Genomic DNA, 20,381 nt, shown 5'->3' with positions numbered 1-20,381 from the left:
CAATCCCATCCCTCCCCAAGCCAATCCCATCCCTCCCCCCTGTCTCAACCTTCATTGTCCTGAGTGTCGGATTGTCCTTCCCAGGCACAGCTGTAAGTATCATTCAAAATCAACATTATAAGATACTTAAAGGTATACTGAAGGAAAATATTTTCTATTGTGATTCAAATAGAGCATGCAATGTTAATCAAATTTATAATTTACTACTCTTATGAATTATTCTTCATTCTCTTGATATCTTTATTGAAACAAAGAAATGCCTATAATTATTTTAAAAAATAAAATAATTGTGGACATCACTTCTTTATTGTTGGATGAATGTATCCATCAACCAGCAGGGACAAACAAAGTTGATAAACAAATATAGCCTGCCCTAAAAACCGACATTCTTGCATTCAAAATCTAGCTATAGAATTCAAACATTTAAAGAATATGTGTAATTTTTAAATATTTGTAATGTCATGCTCTATCTGAATCAGTCAATTAAATATTTAGGTTCAGTGTCCCTTTAATTGGATATCACTACATATACCAATCACCACTACTTAGATCCAACAATTAATGTACAAATGTTTATACATTATCTCTTGTCTAACCCAGTGGGAATGTAATTTCTTCGGGTTGCTATGTTTACACAGCTTGTCCTCAATGCCAAAATGTTTAAGGATAGGTGTGCCTACCACAGTATAATTAAAATATTTAAATTGCTAATGTAAGTACAATGTAAATCCTTTAACAAGATTTTATACACTCAAGCTGTATAAGTGGATCATCTAAAACCAATTAAAGGGGACAACATGTTTGAGTAAACTGTCCCTTTAATGATTTCGGTCTGTCTGAATAACATAATTCATGTGTAAAGAATAAATTTAAACTAATTGATGTAAAGAATGATTTGTCTTTATGATGACAATGTATCTTTTCTATTTTTTTCGTCTGTTGTGTAATTATCATTAATATTTAATTTATTCTTTATTTTAGGCTGTGACTCAGCATGGCTCATGCTAGACGGTATAGCAAGAGTAGAGCAGGCCATGTTGAGGAACGCAGCTGTCCTGAGAGGGATGAACGACACCATGCAGGCCCAGCTCCGGGTTCAGGACTTGACTCTGCGTGAAATTATGCGATTAAGTTCAAGGCCTGAATCTGGAGCTGGACATGCACAGGACGATGAAGAGGATGACCAGTAAGTGGAGGATCTGGAGATGCTCCAAGGTGGCAGATAAGAATCCTCCGTCCACATGTTGATGTTTTTTTTATTGTTGCCATTTGGCCTTTTTAAAAGTTTATTGTTGTGCCTGTTGCACTCTTTTACCTTGTCATATGTCTCCAATGGGGCTATGGTGGCCCTTGGCAACTCTCTTCATGGACTGTGATGCACTGTGTTACCTTGTCATATGTCTCCAATGGGGCTATGGTGGCCCTTGGCAACTCTCTTCATGGACTGTGATGCACTCTTTTACCTTGTCATATGTCTCCAATGGGGCTATGGTGGCCCTTGGAAACTCTCTTCATGGACTGTGATGCACTGTGTTACCTTGTCATATGTCTCCAATGGGGCTATGGTGGCCCTTGGCAACTCTCTTCATGGACTGTGATGCACTGTGTTACCTTGTCATATGTCTCCAATGGGGCTATGGTGGCCCTTGGCAACTCTCTTAATGGACTGTGATGCACTGTGTTACCTTGTCATATGTCTCCAATGGGGCTATGGTGGCCCTTGGCAACTCTCTTCATGGACTGTGATGCACTCTTTTACCTTGTCATATGTCTCCAATGGGGCTATGGTGGCCCTTGGCAACTCTCTTCATGGATTGTGATGCACTGTGTTACCTTGTCATATGTCTCCAATGGGGCTATGGTGGCCCTTGGCAACTCTCTTCATGGACTGTGATGCACTCTGTTACCTTGTCATATGGCTCAAATATTCCTTATTTTTACAAGATTATTTCTAAACGTTGTTGATGTTTTCTTACATACTAATAAAAGACATGTAATTGCACGATTCTTTGTCCTTATTCTTCATGTTATTTTTTTAAAGCTCTCGTTTATCTTGTTGATCCTTAAAGGGACCTACCAAAAATATTTTTTTATAAAAAATCATATATGTAAGACAATTGTAAATGACTTTAAGATTAACATCTCCAATGTAATCTTATTATTTGTCTTTATATATTTTTCTCTTAGCTTTATCATTGCATGATTATGATTAGCATAGTAATTTTTTTATATATGTATATATAGATTGTTATTTGTGTATATATGTATATTTCAATTTTCACATCCATGTGTGTATTTAGAAACTCTGCATGAATTGAAGCACCTTTAACAAATGATCTGAGGATTGATACAATGATATAATCCCTGTAAAGTGTTCATTTTATTGAAATAGTATTGTCTATGTGTATCCTCTTTTTAAAAACAAAATAATGTCCCTTTAAGGGATGGTGAGCACAATTGTTAATGAATGTATTTCCATTTCTAAAGCGTTTTTTGTCCTTTTTACATGAACAAGGACATATAATCTTATTAATAAACAATCTTATTGTAATGTTGACAGCACATGTATTTCATTTTCTATTCTATCTTATTGTAAAAGTGTAACCAAATAAATCTCTGTGTGTAATGCAAATATTTTAGATGATGAATATTTTTGGAAAAATATGTTAACAAAATAATTATGCTCCCATATATGGCTATAGGTAGGCTGACCATATTTAAACTAGAATAAATGACACGTTTAATCAATCCATGTATCATTATTGTTATTCCAAAACAATCAAAACATATCTTAAAACATCAATGGCATATGTATTTCTCATGTGTATCTTTTAAATGTTAAAGATATACACCATAGCTATAGTTCAAGGGACAGTCAAGTCCGAAAAGATGATTCATGATTTGGTGACATTCCTAGATAGCAATCTAGACACATACTAGTTCCTAAAATATAAATACGTTTTTTAGTGATATGCCAAGCTGTCAACTGAGTCCTTGTATTGGCTGCAGTTTTTCAGCTATCTCGGATGCGCCATGTTGCTTAAAATGTCACCTGCCAGGCTGTCCAATGATTCCTTGTATTGACTGTCGTTCTTACGTGATCAAGAATGTGCCTTTTATTGGATGGCGTTTTGACGCGATCAAGGATGCGCCTTTTTTTTGGGCGTTCTTACGTGATCAAGAATGTGCCTTTTATTGGATGGCGTTCTTACGTGATCAAGGAAGCGCCATTTTTAAAAACCTTGCGAATATGTATTATTTGCATCATGTTACATTGTTGACCCGTAGCTGATAAAGACCACCACATTCTCTTTTGCTGGATGTCTGGTTGAATAAACGAACGAAAGCAAAATGTTTTCATGCATATGATATTTCGAGGCAAGTGCAAATCTCTATAGTCCATGTTGTTTAATATGTTTGTCAACAATATGTTCCTTTTTCATAAAAATGACTGTTGTTTTTAATGTTAAAGATATCTGATTAATAAATATGCGCTATTGTGTTAGAATAAAGTAATCAATATGCATTTAGCTTTATCATATGCTAAATATATGATGCCGACTTCTTCTAAATGTAATTTCGTTGTATATTTTATTAACGGTTCATTAGACACTCACATTATAAATCAAAACTTTTTATTTTGTCTCTAGTTAGATAGTCCATTGTTTAACAAATACACGTTTCATTTTGCTTCTGTTCAAAGAAAATGTAATTAATTTTCAGACTCCTCGCCCAGCCTCTGAATTTCATGTGAGTACCATCTCCAGCTTTCTCCTGTTTGTGTAAAGGGTCTTTTCATATGTTAATGATGGGGTATTGTCTTGTTTTACGGTTGTAATGGGGGTTCATCTATATTTTCAATAGAGCTAACCCGATTTTCTTTGAAAGTGTTTGAAGCTTTGTAATATTGATATCAGTATATGTTAATCTTGTTGTTTGTAGTAGTGTCTATTACATACAGTTCTGTTAAAAATATAGTATACTGTCCCTTTAATGCAAATGTTGATTTTTGTATCATGTATGAGTTCCACATTGTTTAATCTTCAAATATATTATTGTTAGCATAAAAGGACTTTAAACCATATTCATTGTTCAAACAAATGTCTTTCTAAAAAAAAATTAACACAATAATGTCTCTTTAAGAAAATATACTTTATTTAACACGTCAATATAAATCTGATTTCAATATTTAATTTTTGACCAAGTACATGTAGATATACCAACAAGCTTCAAATATGTGTTAGCATATGTAATTTTGTTAAAGGGACAGTTTAGAAAACAAATAATGTTTTGCATTATTCTAAAAGTCAATTTTGTAATATCAATGATATCAAAGGTTTCTCACCAATTAATCATTTGTCTTTGTTTATTTAAATTTGCTATCTAAACCTATGAGGTTGGTGTGCTCATTTCTTCGAGCTTGAAGAGTGCATGTAATCATTATACAATTTGACCACTAGAGGGCATTTGGATAGCATTTGTATATGTAAAACCTTGTGCTCATACAGCATATTATTTACCATGTATTGATCATTGATATCTAAAAGGTTGTTATGTCAGAACAACAAATAAGTGGTCATTTTTCCTAGTCATAGATACAAGGGTAAGCACATAAGTCACACGTATTTCTCCATGTTTTGTTGTTTCCAACTTGATAATGCGTAATACAGTGTTTTCTTTGTAATCAATAATTTTCTGACTGTCCCTTTAAGCTGTGTTATTGGCATTCAAACAGTAATATGCCATCATGGATAATTGTAATGGTAATTTTGTTTGCGATTCGGGAAACAGTTTGGACATCACATCACAGAAACCAATCAATATCATGAACAAGGATAGGTATGTGATGATGTGGTTTTCACACACTTATAACCCACACTCTGCAAACAATCTTCCTCCATGGACCCGGTCCCATAGAAGTAGATTATATACAGAGTGTGGTCCACAAGTGTATGAAAACCACATCATCACATACCTATCCATTACACATTAAATAAAAAAAACATTAAAGATGAAAATAAATACTTACTTCCTCTTCCTTCCCCTCTTCCCATGGGGCTGAGGCTCTGGGAGGGGCAACTGCCGACTCCGAAAAGTTCTCCTTGGAGATGTTGTGGGAAGAGTGGAAGGAAGAGTACTGGGACGACCAAGGTGAGGAGGAGAAGATGGCTGAGGAGGAGAAGATGGCTGAGGAGGAGAAGATGGCTGAGGAGGAGAAGCTGGCTGAAGAGGAGGAGATGGCTGAAGAGGATGAGATGGCTGAAGAGGAGTAGATGGCCCGGCAGGAGTAGATGGCCCGGCAGGAGTAGATGGGCCGGCAGGAGTAGATGGGCCGGCAGGAGGAGATGGCCCAGCAGCAGGAGGCCCAGCAGCAAGAGGCCCAGCAGCAGGAGGCCCAGCAGAAGGAGGCGGACCAGGAGGTAGACCAGCATTGAACAAAAAATTGAACATCTCTTGGTGCAGATTAAAGATTCTGTTTTGGCCTTGTTCGATTCTATTGAGTATGTTTATTATTTGGTTTTGTCCTTCAATTATTTGATTTTGTCCATCAAGAATTCGAGTGCGGCCTTCGATATTTTGTATCCGGGAGTTACACATCTGGTCTATGTAGTCCAGTAGAACCCGCACCTCCGCTATTTCCTCTTGTTGTGCTTGGCGGGGTACCCGTGCATGGGGGGGGTGCCCGTGCACGGCGGGGTGCGGGTCCTTGAGGGTCCTCTGGTTCCGCGGGCTCCTCCTCTGCTTCCGGGGCCTCTTCATCAGCTTCCTTGCGCTCTTCGTCACGGGGGGCCTCTTCCCTCCGAAGTGGAAATTCCTCCCCACCACTCTCATCCCGGGGAGATAGATGAGGCTGTGTTTCTTGTGCTGCCTCCTCCCCAGACTCTGTATATTAAAAAAAAAAATGTATATATTAGCATATTTGCAAATCAAGCTTTAAATGACTTAGCTTACGATACAATTACAAATGCAGAATCATTAATCCACTTTGAAATCTAACAAACAATCAATACGATTTCCGCTTTTTCAAAACCGTGTTTGTGATATCTCTGGTCAATCTGAATGTTTTCGCGTTTGTTTTCAGTCTGTTTAAATGCACACCTAACCTATAGCCTAGATACTGATGTAACCGCAAAGTAATTGAATGCGTGTAAACAACGTTATAGCATTAATCTGATCCTTAAAGGGACATGAAACCCAATGTTTTATCTTTCATGATTTAGAAGCATACATTTATTATCAACTTTCTAATGTACTTTTCTTATCTAATTAGCTTCATTCTCTGGATATTCTTTGCTGAAAAGCATATCTAAATATGCTTATAAGATGCTGATTGTTTGCTGAATATAGCTGCCTCCTGTGATTGTTTCACCGTGTGCATGGCTATTTCTTCATTAAAATATATCTCAAGAATGATTCAAATTAGGTAATATAAGTACATTTGAATGTTTTGTCAAATTGTATTCGCTACCTCAATCATGAAAGTAAAGGTTTGCGTATAGTGTCCCTTGAAATACATTCGTATGTGAATTTATTGTTCAATGAGCTTACCGTCAGATGAGAGTGGCAGGTTCCCGGTATCAATTCCTCCGATACCGACTATTTCCACCTCGGAGATGCTGGGCCGCAACATTTCCTCCCATCGGCAGTACTCTATTTCCAGGGCAGGTCCGCCACCGGTTCCTGCGGCATCTCGGGCCTCCAGGCTTAACTTTTTCTTGAGATCCATCTTACAGTCCCGGTAGCGATGTTTTATCGAATCAAGATCTCTGTTCCGGCCACCCACTGCATTGACTGCATTTCTTATCTCATTCCAGAGCCTCCTCTTGTCAGTCGGGGTAGTCTTCTGGTGCTGCAGCCTCCTATACCTGGCCATATAGGCCTCTATGAGGTCCTCCTTCTCCTCCATCGAAAACCTCGCCTCCCTAGTCTCCTTGGCCTTCCCCTGTGACGATGCCCTCTGTTTCCCGGACTGTGAAGCCCTACTCTGTCCGTCACTGGGCCCAGCCACTTGTTTATCTTGAACCAAGTGGCTGGGTCCACCCACCGCTTCCACCCCCGCTTCCTGCCCCCCTTCCTGCCCTGTTCCTCTCCCCCTCCCTCTCCTCCCCCCTCTACCTCTCCCCTGCCTGGCCTCCATCTGTTCCCTAAACTAAACCCCAAATAATCAAACAAAAAGTGAGTGTGATGAAAGGAAAGGGGGTCAAAATAAAGAACTAAAAAGACAAAAAAAGTGCTGAAAGTGTGAGAGGGATGTAAAAAAACAAAGAGGGTAAGGAGTATTTAAATAAACCAAAAGAAGAAGAAGACTAAAAGGAGGATATGTAAACTAAATGTAACTAGGGGATGGGTATGGGATGGGTATGGGGTATGGGATAAGAGTAAATGGGATGAAAGGGAATGGGACTACAGGGAATGGGGTATGGAGTGTAGTATGGGGGGTAGGGGGTATGGAGTGTATGTAGTGTTATTGATAAGTGTATGTATGTATTGAATGTGTTTTCGTGTAAATGTGTTACGTGTACAGAAAAATCACTCGCTCGCTAACTCACACTACTACTAATTCTCACTAACACACTACTACTAATTCTCACTAACAAACACTCCCACTAACTCTCACTAACTACCAGTAACTTACGCTCCAACTAACAACTCTCACTAACAACTCCCACTCCCACTAACTCACTCACGCTCCCACTAACAGACTCTCTCCCACTCCCACTAACTCACTCACGATAACACTAACAACTGACTCTCTCACGCTAACACTAACTCACTCACAATAAAGCACCAACTCTCTAATCTTAAACCTCCAATCTCCAAAGACCCACCAGCAACACAGTCAAAGAAGCCCTGCTTGTGTGGTGCTTATATACCCTGTGTAAATGTTTAATGATGTACCAATTTCCGTTGTAAATTGTGTTCAGGTGTGCTTTATTAGCAATTAATATTAGTGCAATGTGTATTAGTTGTGTGAATTTGCGCATGCTCATTTGGAGTTAGTATTTGTGGAATGTGTAGAATGCGATGATGTCATAGTGGTCGTTTTCTCTAACATTGTCCAATAGTATTCTTTTTAAATGTGAATTTGCGATGGTGTGTTATTAGTGAAGTGTTGTATATGTATGTTTGTCCTAATATATAGTTATATTGAATGCGATTATTTTTCTAGTGTATGTATATATTTTTTATTCCTTGTTGTTATTTTGCAAATTTCCGCATCTTAAAGTATATGCGTATTCCCCGTATTAAATTTTATTTCAAATCCCCCCGCTTGTGAATGTGTAATGGTTGTGTGCTTTGTTGATTGATTGTTGTTGTGACATTTGCGGCGTGTTATTGTTGTGCATGATGTGGTATGCGTCATATGACCGAGCTGTGCGTATTCTCGCGAGATCGAGTGTTAGGTGAAAAAAGCTATTTTTTTGCTTTCCCATTGATCTCTATGGGAGACTGTCTTACGCGGGCAGTATTACGCGTGTGACATACACGCGTTAGGAGCATCGTTAGATGGTCTGTTTTGAACTCTAAATACCGGAGTCAAACAATGACGTGCGTTAGACATAAAACACGCGTGGCGTTAGCAACCCATCTACCGCCGAACTCCAAATCTAGCCGTATGATAGCTACAATATAATTATTATTTATATTGTAGCTATATTAGGGTTTATTTTAAAGGTAAGTATTTAGTTTTAAATAGGATTAATTTAGTTAATAAGAGTTATAATATTTAGATGTATTTAATTAATATTTAAGTTAGGGGGTGTTAGGGTTAGACTTAGGTTTAGGGGTTAATAATTTTATTATAGTGGCGGCCATGTAGGGGGGGGCAGGATAGGGGTTAATAAATTTATTATAGTGGTGGCAGTGTAGGGGGGCAGGATAGGGGTTAATAGGTATTATGTAGGTGGCGGCGGGGTCCAGGAGCGGCGGTTTAGGGGTTAACATATTTATTGTAGTGGCTGCGGGGCCCGGGAGCGGCGGTTTGGGGGTTAACATATTTATTATAGTGGCGGCGGGTCCGGGAGCAGCGGTTTAGGGGTTAATCAGTTTATTAGAGTGGTGGTGGGCTCCGGTAGCGGCGGTTTAGGGGGTAATACATTTATTTAGTTGCGGAGGTGTAGGGGGGGCAGATTAGGGATGTTTAGACTCGGGGTACGTGTTAAGGTGTTAGGTGTAGACAGTTCCCATAGGAATTAATGGGATGTCGGGCAGCAGCGAACATGAACTTTCGCTATGGTCAGACTCCCATTGATTCCTATGAGATCCGCCACCTCCAGGGCGGTGGATTGAAAACCAGGTACGCTGGGCGGGAAAAGTGCAAAGCGTATCTGCTAGTTTTTTTATAACTAGCAAAAGTAGTCAGATTGTGCCGAACTTGTGTTCGGAACATCTGGAGTGATGTAAGAATCGATCTGTGTCTGGCGGATGGAAGCTTACGTCACTAAATTCTACTTTTGCTGGGCAGCAGGGCTTGATAACTAAGGCGAATCAGCCTCGCCACAAATACGCTGCGGAATTCAAGCATATTTGAGGTATTTGAGGTTGACGGCTTGATAATTAGGGGCCCATATCTTCAGAAAGATATAAATAAACTAGAAGCTGTCCAATGGAGGGCTACTAAAATGGTACATGGTCTAAAAGATAAAACGTACAAAGATAGAGTCTATGATCTAAATATGTATAGTTTAGAGGATAGAAGGGAAAGAGGTGACATGATAGAAACCTTCAAATATATGAAGGGACTTAATAAAATAGAAGCTGAAAGCATCTTTCCCAAAAAAATAAATGCCAAAACAAGGGGTCACAATCAAAAGTTAGAGGGTAGCAGATTCAGGAGAAATTTAAGTAAGCATTGCTTTACAGAAAGGGTGATGGAGTCATGGAATGAACTTCCATTTGAGGTGGTAAACACAAAGACTGTAAAGGAATTTAAAAATGCCTGGGACATAAGGCTATCCTAAGGAAAAAGTAGCATGTAATATGGGTAGACTTGATGGGCCTTTTTGGTTCTTATCTACCGTCAAATTCTATGTTTCTATTGGAGTGGAGGCGAAGCGGTGGCCGCATCTGTGGCTGAGCTGCTTGACTGAGCCTCATAAATCTGATTATTGCATGTGGCGGCCCAATTAGGCCCTGTGCAGCTGCTGGCCCACCGGGATTTTTCCCGGTATCCTGGTGGCCCAATCCGGCCCTGGAAACACTGCCAGAAGTGCAATATATTCCAAGCACTGTCTTGAAAGTTAGGTAAATATTTTCAGTCACATTTGTGTTATCACCTTTTAAGTCGCAAGATTTTCCAGTGTGAGACATGTAGTGTAGGTTTAGTAAAAGTAAAGTTACACAGACATTATTTAAAGTGTTCCTACACATAAACCTCTCTTTCTTTCAGTGAATGCACTGTGTGTGCTATGTAGAAACACTTCAAATACAGCCCCCCCCTGCTGAGAGTGCCGACAAGTGGCGATGTGGCAGACTTTTGCTGAAGACTTTTTATTTCCTATGGGAGACACATCATTACTCTTCAGCACTTGGTGGTTCAGCCCCCTTTTTTGGAATATATCAACAGACTGATAGACTGTGAGCCTGGCAAACCGAAGCTGGCAGTTGCTCATGAGTCTGTCGATGCTTTGAATATTGGTGCCTTAGGGGCTTATTGTTGTCAGCATTTATCATTGCACAAGCAGTTCTGGTGACTTTAGACTGATGCAGACTTTAGATCATTGCTTCATAACTGTTGTTTCTTGCGAGGCTGAAGGCTCACGCGGAAACAGGGGCATCAAGCTCCAGTCGGAGCTTGATAATTTGGCCCCTATGTCTGAATTACAAATGAGTAGTAGATTTCTGACAAATTGCATATACCTACATACTGTGAATTCTTGCACATACTCAGAAGGTGCTGGTACCTAAGAAGTGTGCATAAAAAGTCTGTGAACATTTTGATAATGAAAGTGAATTGGAAAGTTGTGTTCTCTATCTGAATTTAATTTTGACTTTATTGTCTTTTAAATCATACACTATACAAAATAAATGGCAAGATTACGAGTTTTGTGTTATGAGTGGTGCGGTGCTAACTTGCACATTATTGTCACCGGTCACCTCCCTACAGCGCTGCTATTACAGGTTTACAAAAACCCGATGTTAGCAGTCAAGAAGTGAGCGTAGAGCAAAATTGAGCTCCATGCCACACTCCAATACCAGTGCTGTGGTGAGCTGCGGTAAACTGGTTTTACGTGCTTGTGCACGATTTCCCCATAGATAACAATGGGAGAGCTGGCTGAAAAAAGCCTAACACCTTCAATAAAGGAGCGTAAAGCTCCGTAATGCAGTCCCATTGATTCCTATGGGGAAAGAAAATGTATGTTTACACCTAACACCCTAACATGAACCCCGAGTCTAAACACCCCTAATCTGCCACCCCCAACATCGAAGACACCTACATTATACTTATTAACCCCTAATCTGCTGCCCCAGATATCGCCAACACCTACATTATACTTTTTAACCAATAATCTGCCACCCCCGACATCGCCGCCACCTACATTATATTTAATAACCCCTAATCTGCTGCCCCCAACATCGCCGACACCTACATTATACTTATTAACCCCTAATCTGCTGCCACCGACATCGCTGACACCTACATTATAGTTTTTAACCCCTAATCTGCCACCCCCGACATAGCCTACCACCTATATTATATTTAATAACCCCTAATCTGCTGCCCCCAACATCGCTGACACCTACATTATACATATTAACCCCTAATCTGCTGCCCCCAACATCACCGACACCTACATAATGTTATTAGCCCCTAATCTCCCACCACTAATGTTGCTGCAATTTACCTACACTTTAATTAACCTCTAATCTGCCGCCCCCAACGTCGCCACCACTATACTAAATTTATTAACCCCTAAACCTAACCCTAGGTCTAACCCTAACACCCACTAACTTTAAAGCAATTAAAATAAATCTAAATAAAACCTACTATTAATAACTAACTAATTCCTATTTAAAACTAAATACTTACCTGTAAAATAAACCCTAAACTAGTTGCAATATAACTAATAGTTACATTGTAGCTATCTTAGGGTTTATTTTTATTTCACAGACAAGTTTGTATTTATTTTAACTAGGTAGACTAGTTAGTAAATAATTATTAACTATTTACTAATTACCTAGCTAAAATAAATACAAATTTACCTGTAAAATAAAACCTAACCTGTCTTACACTAACACCTAACCTTACAATACAATTAAATAAATTACATAAATTTAATACAATTAACTATATTACAAAAAAACAACACTAAATTACACAAAATAAAAAAAGAATTACACCTAATCTAATAGCCCTATCAAAATAAAAAAGCCCCCCCAAAATAAAAAAAAACCCTAGCCTAAACTGAACTACCAATAGCCAATAAAAGGGCCTTTTGCGGGGCATTGCCCCAAAGAGATCAGATCTTTTTTACCTGTAAAAAAAATACAAACAGTTTTTGAAGACCCGACATCCATCCTCAACGAAGCCAACAGAAGTCCTCAACGAAGTGGCAGAAGTCTTCATCCAAGTGGAAGAGGAAGTCCCATTGAAAAATGACTTTTTAAAAGCTGCGGTAGTTACGTTGCGTTATGGCCAAAAAAGTGTGCGGTGCCCCTAAACCTGCAAGACTCGTAATACCAGCGGTAGTGAAAAAAGAGCCTTAACGCTGCTTTTTCACTCATTCACTCTAGACGAAAATCATATAAGTCATGTGCAACCTAAAGTTCCTCAAAAAAATGTTTGTTTGAATCCTACATCTTCTCATGGCCTAATTATTTTGGCTGTTAAATAAGAGACATTTTCTATTAAGCAAATAAAAAAAATCCTATAACATTTTTAACTGAGAGTCGGGTGAACTGTGCATAATGATTTTTTATCACAGCATTGATCAGCATTGCAAAGATAACAACAAGTTATAATGAATCATTTTTGTATTTTTAATTTCTGTTTAAATTTTGATACAATTCACCACATATCACATACAAAGAAATGCAAATTAATTATGCAATCGTAGGGTTAGTGAGTTATTAAATAAATTATTTATAACCATGTAAGCATTGCTTTAAATCATTTTTTTGTTTATTTACCATTATTGCTATAGGAGATGGTATAAATGTTTTACCATTCCTTGTATTCCAGGCTTAGGGGTCGGCATTTATCATTTAACTTGCATTTATCATTCTTGCAAACTGCTGGTGCAATACCGCCCACTGCAGATTCGCAGCCAATCAGCCGCTAGCAGGGGGTGTCAATCAACCCGATCGTATTCGATCGGGCTGATTGCTGTCTGCCACCTCAGAGGTGGTGCACTAGTTAAGAAACAGGGGTCTTAGGACCGCTGCTTCTTAACTTCCGCTTCAGGCGGAACTGAAGTGGAGTGGGTCAGAAGCAGCATCCGTTGCTTCAAAAATTGACCCCTTATAGTAGCTATGGGTTGGACCTTGTATTAGACTCATGTACATATAGTTTAATGGAATGTAAAATAATTTCATTTTAAAACTATTGAATGTCATATAAACGACAATTTAAAAATAAATTAATTAATTAATAAAATAGCACACTGACCTCAAGAGAGGGCTACAAACGATTAAACGCTCTTTCTGGAAGCTAAGGTATTACTGATATTTATAAAAAATATGTTTTCCAGTAACTTATAAAATATTGAAAATACATTTGTGCAGAGATTTATTCATATTTTAATTAAGGTATGAAAATAATAATAAAAAAATTATAATAAAATGCAATAAACTTTCATTTTTAAATTGCTTTTTCTTTGCAGAAATAAAACAAGTACCATGAACCAGCGGAGCTGTGTGAAAGTAAAGATGATATAAAAATAGAAGAATAAAGCTAAATAGGTTACTATTCTCCATCATATAATCATAGTAATATCTACTAGAGCTAGAGAAACAAACATCTAAACCGAATAAAATAAAATAAAATATATAGGCAAAATAAGTTCCAAAAAGTTTGTTGAGAGTCGGATATTCTATAATGAAACAGTCTTTGAATTGAATCAATAATCTGATATTTGTTTCTATGCATTTTCTGTTGGAGACCTGTAAGATTATAGTATGAGTATATCAATGTCCTATGTTTAAACTACAGTAAGTGTAATTTATTTGTAAATGATTCAGGATCCACTTTAGGTATAGACATACCATTGCCACAGTATTTTTCCATTTTTAGAGGCAATACTTTCAGCCATAAAAGTTGAAAACGAATAATACTGGGCCGCAATCCGATATACGGCGCATGTTTTGGTGCAAGCCTGGAAACCTGCGCTGCCCGTAGTTTCAGCTCGCAACTCGAGCTATCTTATATACGGCGCCGTCAGATGCTAAAATGCCGTAAGTCTGACAAACCAGCAATGTCCAGAAATCTGCGTAAGTACAAATTTCTGGAGTCGCCAGTGACTTACGGCACTTTAGAAACTGCCGCTGCGTAAAAAAAATGGACTAAGTTATAAAATCACCCGTACTGTCTAACACGCCTCCCAAACATAGCCCAACACGTATACCCCTCTATCAATCCCCCCTCTCACTCCTAATAATAAATATATTAACCGCTAAACTGCCGCTCCCGGACCTCGCCGCCAGCTACATTATCTATATTACCCCATAATCTGACCCCCTTACACCGCCGCCACCTACATTAACTATGTTACACCCTAATATGATCCCCCTACACCACCGCCACCTATTTAAACTATATTAACCCCTAATATGATCCCCCTACACCGCCGCCACCTATTTAAACTATATTAACCCCTAATGTGAGCCCCCTACACCGCCGCCACCTATATTATATGTACTACCCCCTAATCTGACCCCCTTACACCGCTGCCACCTATAATAAAATTATTAACCCCTAATCTAATCCCCCTATACCGCCGCCACCTATATTAAATTTATTAACCCCTAAAATACTAAAATTTCCCTACCACTAAACCTAAGTCTAACCCTACAAATAGCCCTGAAAAGGGCTTTTTGCGTGGCATTGCCCCAAAGTAACCAGCTCTATTACCAGCCCTTAAAAGGGCCTTTTGCAGGGCATTGCCCCAAAGTAACCAGCTCTTTTACCAGCCCTTAAAAGGGCTTATTGCGGGGCATTGTCACAAAGTAATCAGCTCTTTTGCCTGTTATCTAAATCCCCCTATACCGCCGCCACCTATAATAAATGTATTACCCCCTAATCTAATCCCCCTACTCCGCCGCCACCTATAATAAATATATGACCCCCTAATCTAATCCCCCTACACCGCCGCAACCTATATTAAATATATTAACCCCTAATCTAATCCCCCTACACCGCCGCCACCTTTAGTAACTATATTAACCCTAATTATATTAGGGTTAATATAGTTAATATAGTTATTATATTATATATATTAACTATATTAACCCTATCTAACTCTAACACCACTAACTTAATTATTATTAAATTAAATCTAAATAATATTAATAATATTAACTAAATTATTCCTATTTAAAACTAAATACTTACCTATAAAATAAACCCTAAGATAGCTACAATATAATTAATAATTACATTGTAACTATTTTAGGGTTTATATTTATTTTACAGGTAACTTGGTATTTATTTTAACTAGGTACAATAGCTATTAAATATTTAATAACTATTTAATAGCTACCTAGTTAAAATAATTACCAATTTACCTGTAAAATAAATCCTAACCTAAGTTACAAATACACCTACACTATCAATAAATTAATTAAATAAACTAAAATTATCTAAACTAAAATATAATTAAATACACTAAACTAAATTACAAAAAAACCCCCACTAAATTACAAAAAATAAAAAAAGATTAAAAGATTTTTAAGCTAATTACACCTATTCTAAGCCCCCTAATAAAATAACAAAGCCCCCCAAAATAAAAAAAATTCCCTACCCTAATCTAAATTACAAAAGTAATCAGCTCTATTACCAGCCCTTAAAAGGGCCTTTTGTGGGGCATTGCTCCAAAGTAATCAGCTCTTTTGCCTGTAAAAAAAACAACAAACCCCCCCATTACAACCCACCACCCACATACCCCTACTCTAACCCACCCAATCCCCCCTTAAAAAACCTAAATCTAACCCCCAAGTGCTCCTTACCTGTCCTGAAGACCGGCGGAGAAGGTCCTGTTCCAGGCGAAGAAGTCTTCTTCCAGTCGGCAACATCTTCTTCCAGGATCCAGCTGGCGCGGAGCGAAGGAGTTGAAGACAACTGTAATTCTATTGGCTATTCTAATCAGCCAATACAATTACAGTAGCTCTTATTCTATTGGCTATTCAAATCAGCCAATAGAATTAAAGTAGCTCGCATCCGATTGGCTGATTTGAATTTGAAGGCTCAAATCAGCCAATAGGAATTCAAGGGACACCATTTTTAATCTCGTACCTTGAATTCCTATTCAGTGTACGGCAGCGATTGTATGAAGAGGATCCTCCATGCTCCGGCTCCGGTCTTCAGTTCCAGCGGTCTTCAGTTCCAGCGTCGCCGATCTTCAGTTCCAGCATCGCCGGTCTTCAGTTCAAGATGGACGGTCTTCAGCTCCGCGGTCATCGGTCTTCAACTCCTCCGCTCCACACCGGCTGGATCCTGGAAGAAGAAGAGGTCACCGCCTGGAAGAAGACTTCTCCGCCTGGAACAGGACCTTCTCTGCCGGTCTTCAGGACAGGTAAGGAGCACTTGGGGGTTAGACTTAGGTTTTTTAAGGGGGGGATTGGGTGGGTTAGAGTAGAGGTATGTGGGTGGTGGGTTGTAATGGGGGGGTTGTTGTTTTTTTTACAGGCAAAAGAGCTGATTACTTTGGGGCAATGCCCCACAAAAGGCCCTTTTAAGGGCTGGTAATAGAGCTGATTACTTTTGTAATTTAGATTAGGGGAGGGACATTTTTTTTTATTTTGGGGGGCTTTGTTATTTTATTAGGGGGCTTAGAATAGATGTAATTAGCTTGCAAATCTTGTAATCTTTTTTATTTTTTGTAATTTAGTGGGGTTTTTTTTTTGTAATTTAGTTTAGTGTATTTAATTGTATTTTAGTTTAGATATTTGTAGTTTATTTAATTTATTTATTGATAGTGTAGGTGTATTTGTAACTTAGGTTAGGATTTATTTTACAGGTAAATTGGTAATTATTTTAACTAGGTAGCTATTAAATAGTTATTAACTATTTAATAGCCATTGTACCTAGTTAAAATAAATACCAAGTTACCTGTAAAATAAATATAAACCCTCAAATAGCTACAATGTAATTATGAATTATATTGTAGCTATCTTAGGGTTTATTTTATAGGTAAGTATTTAGTTTTAAATAGGAATAATTTAGTTAATATTATTAATATTTTTTAGATTTATTTTAATAATAATTAAGTTAGGGGTGTTAGAGTTAGATAGGGTTAATATAGTTAATATATATAATATAATAACTATATTAACTATATTAACCCTAATATAATTAGGGTTAATATAGTTACTAAAGGTGGCGGCGGTGTAGGGGGATTAGATAAGGGGTTAATATATTTAATATAGGTTACAGCGGTGTAGGGGGATTAGATTAGGGGGTCATATATTTATTATAGGTGGCGGCGGAGTAGGGGGATTAGATTAGGTGGTAATACATTTATTATAGGTGGCGGCAGTATAGGGGGATTTAGATGGACAGACTGGTTCCTGAAAATGTTCTGCCTATCTCTTTGTTTTTAAACAACTCTTGCCTTACTGGACACTTTGCACTTATGTATGGATAATAAACCTATGTTGATTTTAGAGGATCGCAGTGTATTCTTTTCGTTTGCATGTTCATTAACTATATAAACCCTAATATAATTAGGGTTAATATAGTTAATATAGGTGGCGGCGGTGTAGGGGGGGTCAGATTAGGGGTTAATATATTTAATATAGGTGGCGGCGGTGTAGGGGGATTAGATTACAGGCAAAAGAGCTGATTACTTTGTGACAATGCCCCGCAAAAAGCCCTTTTAAGGGCTGGTAAAAGAGCTGGTTACTTTGGGGCAATGCCCCGCAAAAGGCCCTTTTAAGGGCTGGTAATAGAGCTGGTTACTTTGGGGCAATGCCACGCAATAGGCCCTTTTCAGGGCTATTTGTAGGGTTAGACTTAGGTTTAGTGGTAGGGAGATTTTAGTAATTTAGGGGTTAATAAATTTAATATAAGTGGCGGCGGTATGGGGGATTAGATTAGGGGTTAATAAATTTAATATAGGTGGCAGCGTTGTAGGGGGATTAGATTAGGGGTTAATAATTTTAATATAGGTGCCGGCGGTGTAGGGGGATTTAGATTACAGGCAAAAGAGCTGATTACTTTGTGACAATGCCCCGCAAAAGGCCCTTTTAAGGGCTAGTAATATAGCTGGTTTCTTTGGGGCAATGCCACGAAAAAAGCTCTTTTCAGGGCTATTTTTAATTTAGTTTAGGGTAGGGACATTTTAGTATTTTAGGGGGTAATAAATTTATTATAGGTGGCAGTGATGTAGGGTGATTAGATTAGGGGTTAATATATTTAATATAGGTGGCGGCAGTGTAGGGGGATTAGATTAGGGGTTAATACATTTAATATAGGTGGCAGCGGTGTAGGGGGATTAGATTAGGGGGTAATATAGTTAAAATAGGTGGCGGCGGGGTAGGGGGCTCACATTAGGGGGTAATAATTTTAATATAGATGGTGGCGGTGTAGGGGGATTTCATTAGGGGTTAATAATTTTAATGTAGGTGGCGACGGTGTAGGGGGCTCACATTAGGGGGTTAGACATTTAATGTAGGTGGCGGCGGGGTCCGGAAGCGGCGGTTTAGGGGTTAAACACTTTATTAGGGATTGCGGCGGGGGATTGCGGTTGACAGGTAGATAGACATTGCGCATGCGTTAGGTGTTAGGTTTTATTTTGTAGCTAGTTTAGGGAGTTACGGGGCTTCAATACACAGCGTAAGGCTTACTACGCCTGCAATTTGTGGCGAGGTGAAAATGGAGTAAGATTTCTCCATTTTCGCCACTTAAGTCCTTACGCTGTATATTGGATACCAAACTGCGCTGGTTTGGTATACCTGTCTATGGGCCTAAAAAATACCGGCGATGGCAGAAATTTACGAGCGTAACTTCTATGTTACGGCGTATATGTGATACCAAACCAGCGCAAATTTTGACGTCACCGGCTTTTGCGTGCGGCGATTTATATCGGATCGTGGCCCTGGTCGGTAAACAGATGAGGAGAGGTGATACGGAATTGTTTTGAAATAGAAGGGAAGTTATATATTTCTAGATCAAATGCTCTAATCCAGGGTTTCTCAACTGTGGTCCTCTAATACCACCGACAGGCCAGGTTTTCATTATAGCTGAACTAGTGCACAGGTGAAGTAATCAGCTGAGCGGTAACACCATTACTTGGATGAAACATTTGTATACCCTCTACTGGTTAAGGATTCTGTCTTGGTCAGAACATAGCCAGCAGAAGATGCTGTGCATTGTCGAAATATTTTTTTTTTTTAAATTTATGAGGCAGAGGGTTTATGTTTATAATGGCATGATAGAAGGTTTACATCTTTAAACGTCACTGTTTTTTTAAGAACCCTGTATTTGCAGAGGGTGGAATTACACAACTGCAGTAGGATTGCTTTTTCTGGATTTTTATTGGTGATGAGCTGTAGACACCATTCTATTTCTTGCACTTGACTATAGTGAGTGTGTAAACCTAAAATATGTGTATAGTATTTTCTTATATCACCTATAGTGTATAATGCAGAATCCTGTTTTTAAGGCTTTTTAATGCATGATTTCTTCCGATAATGATCTAGAAAGATAATGTGTGATTTGTATTTTGCATATTTAGATAAATGATGGCGTTGTTTTTAATCTTTTTTAACAATCTAATTTAATAAGTTTTGGTTACCTAATTTACGGCTAGATTACGAGTTTTGCAGTTTGAGTGAAAAAGCAGCGTTATGGCTCTTTTTCACTACCGCTGGTATTACGAGTCTTGCAGGTTTATCTGCGCCGCACACTTTTTTGGCCGTAACGCAACGTAACTACCGCAGCTTTCCAAAAGTCCTTTTTCAATGGGACTTCCTTTGCACCGGTATTACGAGTTTGCCTGGGAGGCCAAAAAGTGAGAGGTACAGCCAATACCGTCAAGATCCATACCGTTAACTGAAAGTCAGTAGTTATGGGTTTTATGCTACAACGCTGTAACATAAAACTCTTAACTAAAGTGCTAAAAAGTACACTAACACCCATAAACTACCTATTAACCCCTAAACCGAGGGCCTCCCGCATTGCAAACACTAAACTAAAATTATTAACCCCTAATCTGCCGCTCCGG

Source organism: Bombina bombina, chromosome 4, assembly GCF_027579735.1.
Source record: "Bombina bombina isolate aBomBom1 chromosome 4, aBomBom1.pri, whole genome shotgun sequence".
Taxonomy (NCBI): Eukaryota; Metazoa; Chordata; class Amphibia; order Anura; family Bombinatoridae; genus Bombina; species Bombina bombina.
The sequence above is the reverse complement of the archived record's forward strand: the minus strand, read 5'-3'. Positions refer to the sequence as shown.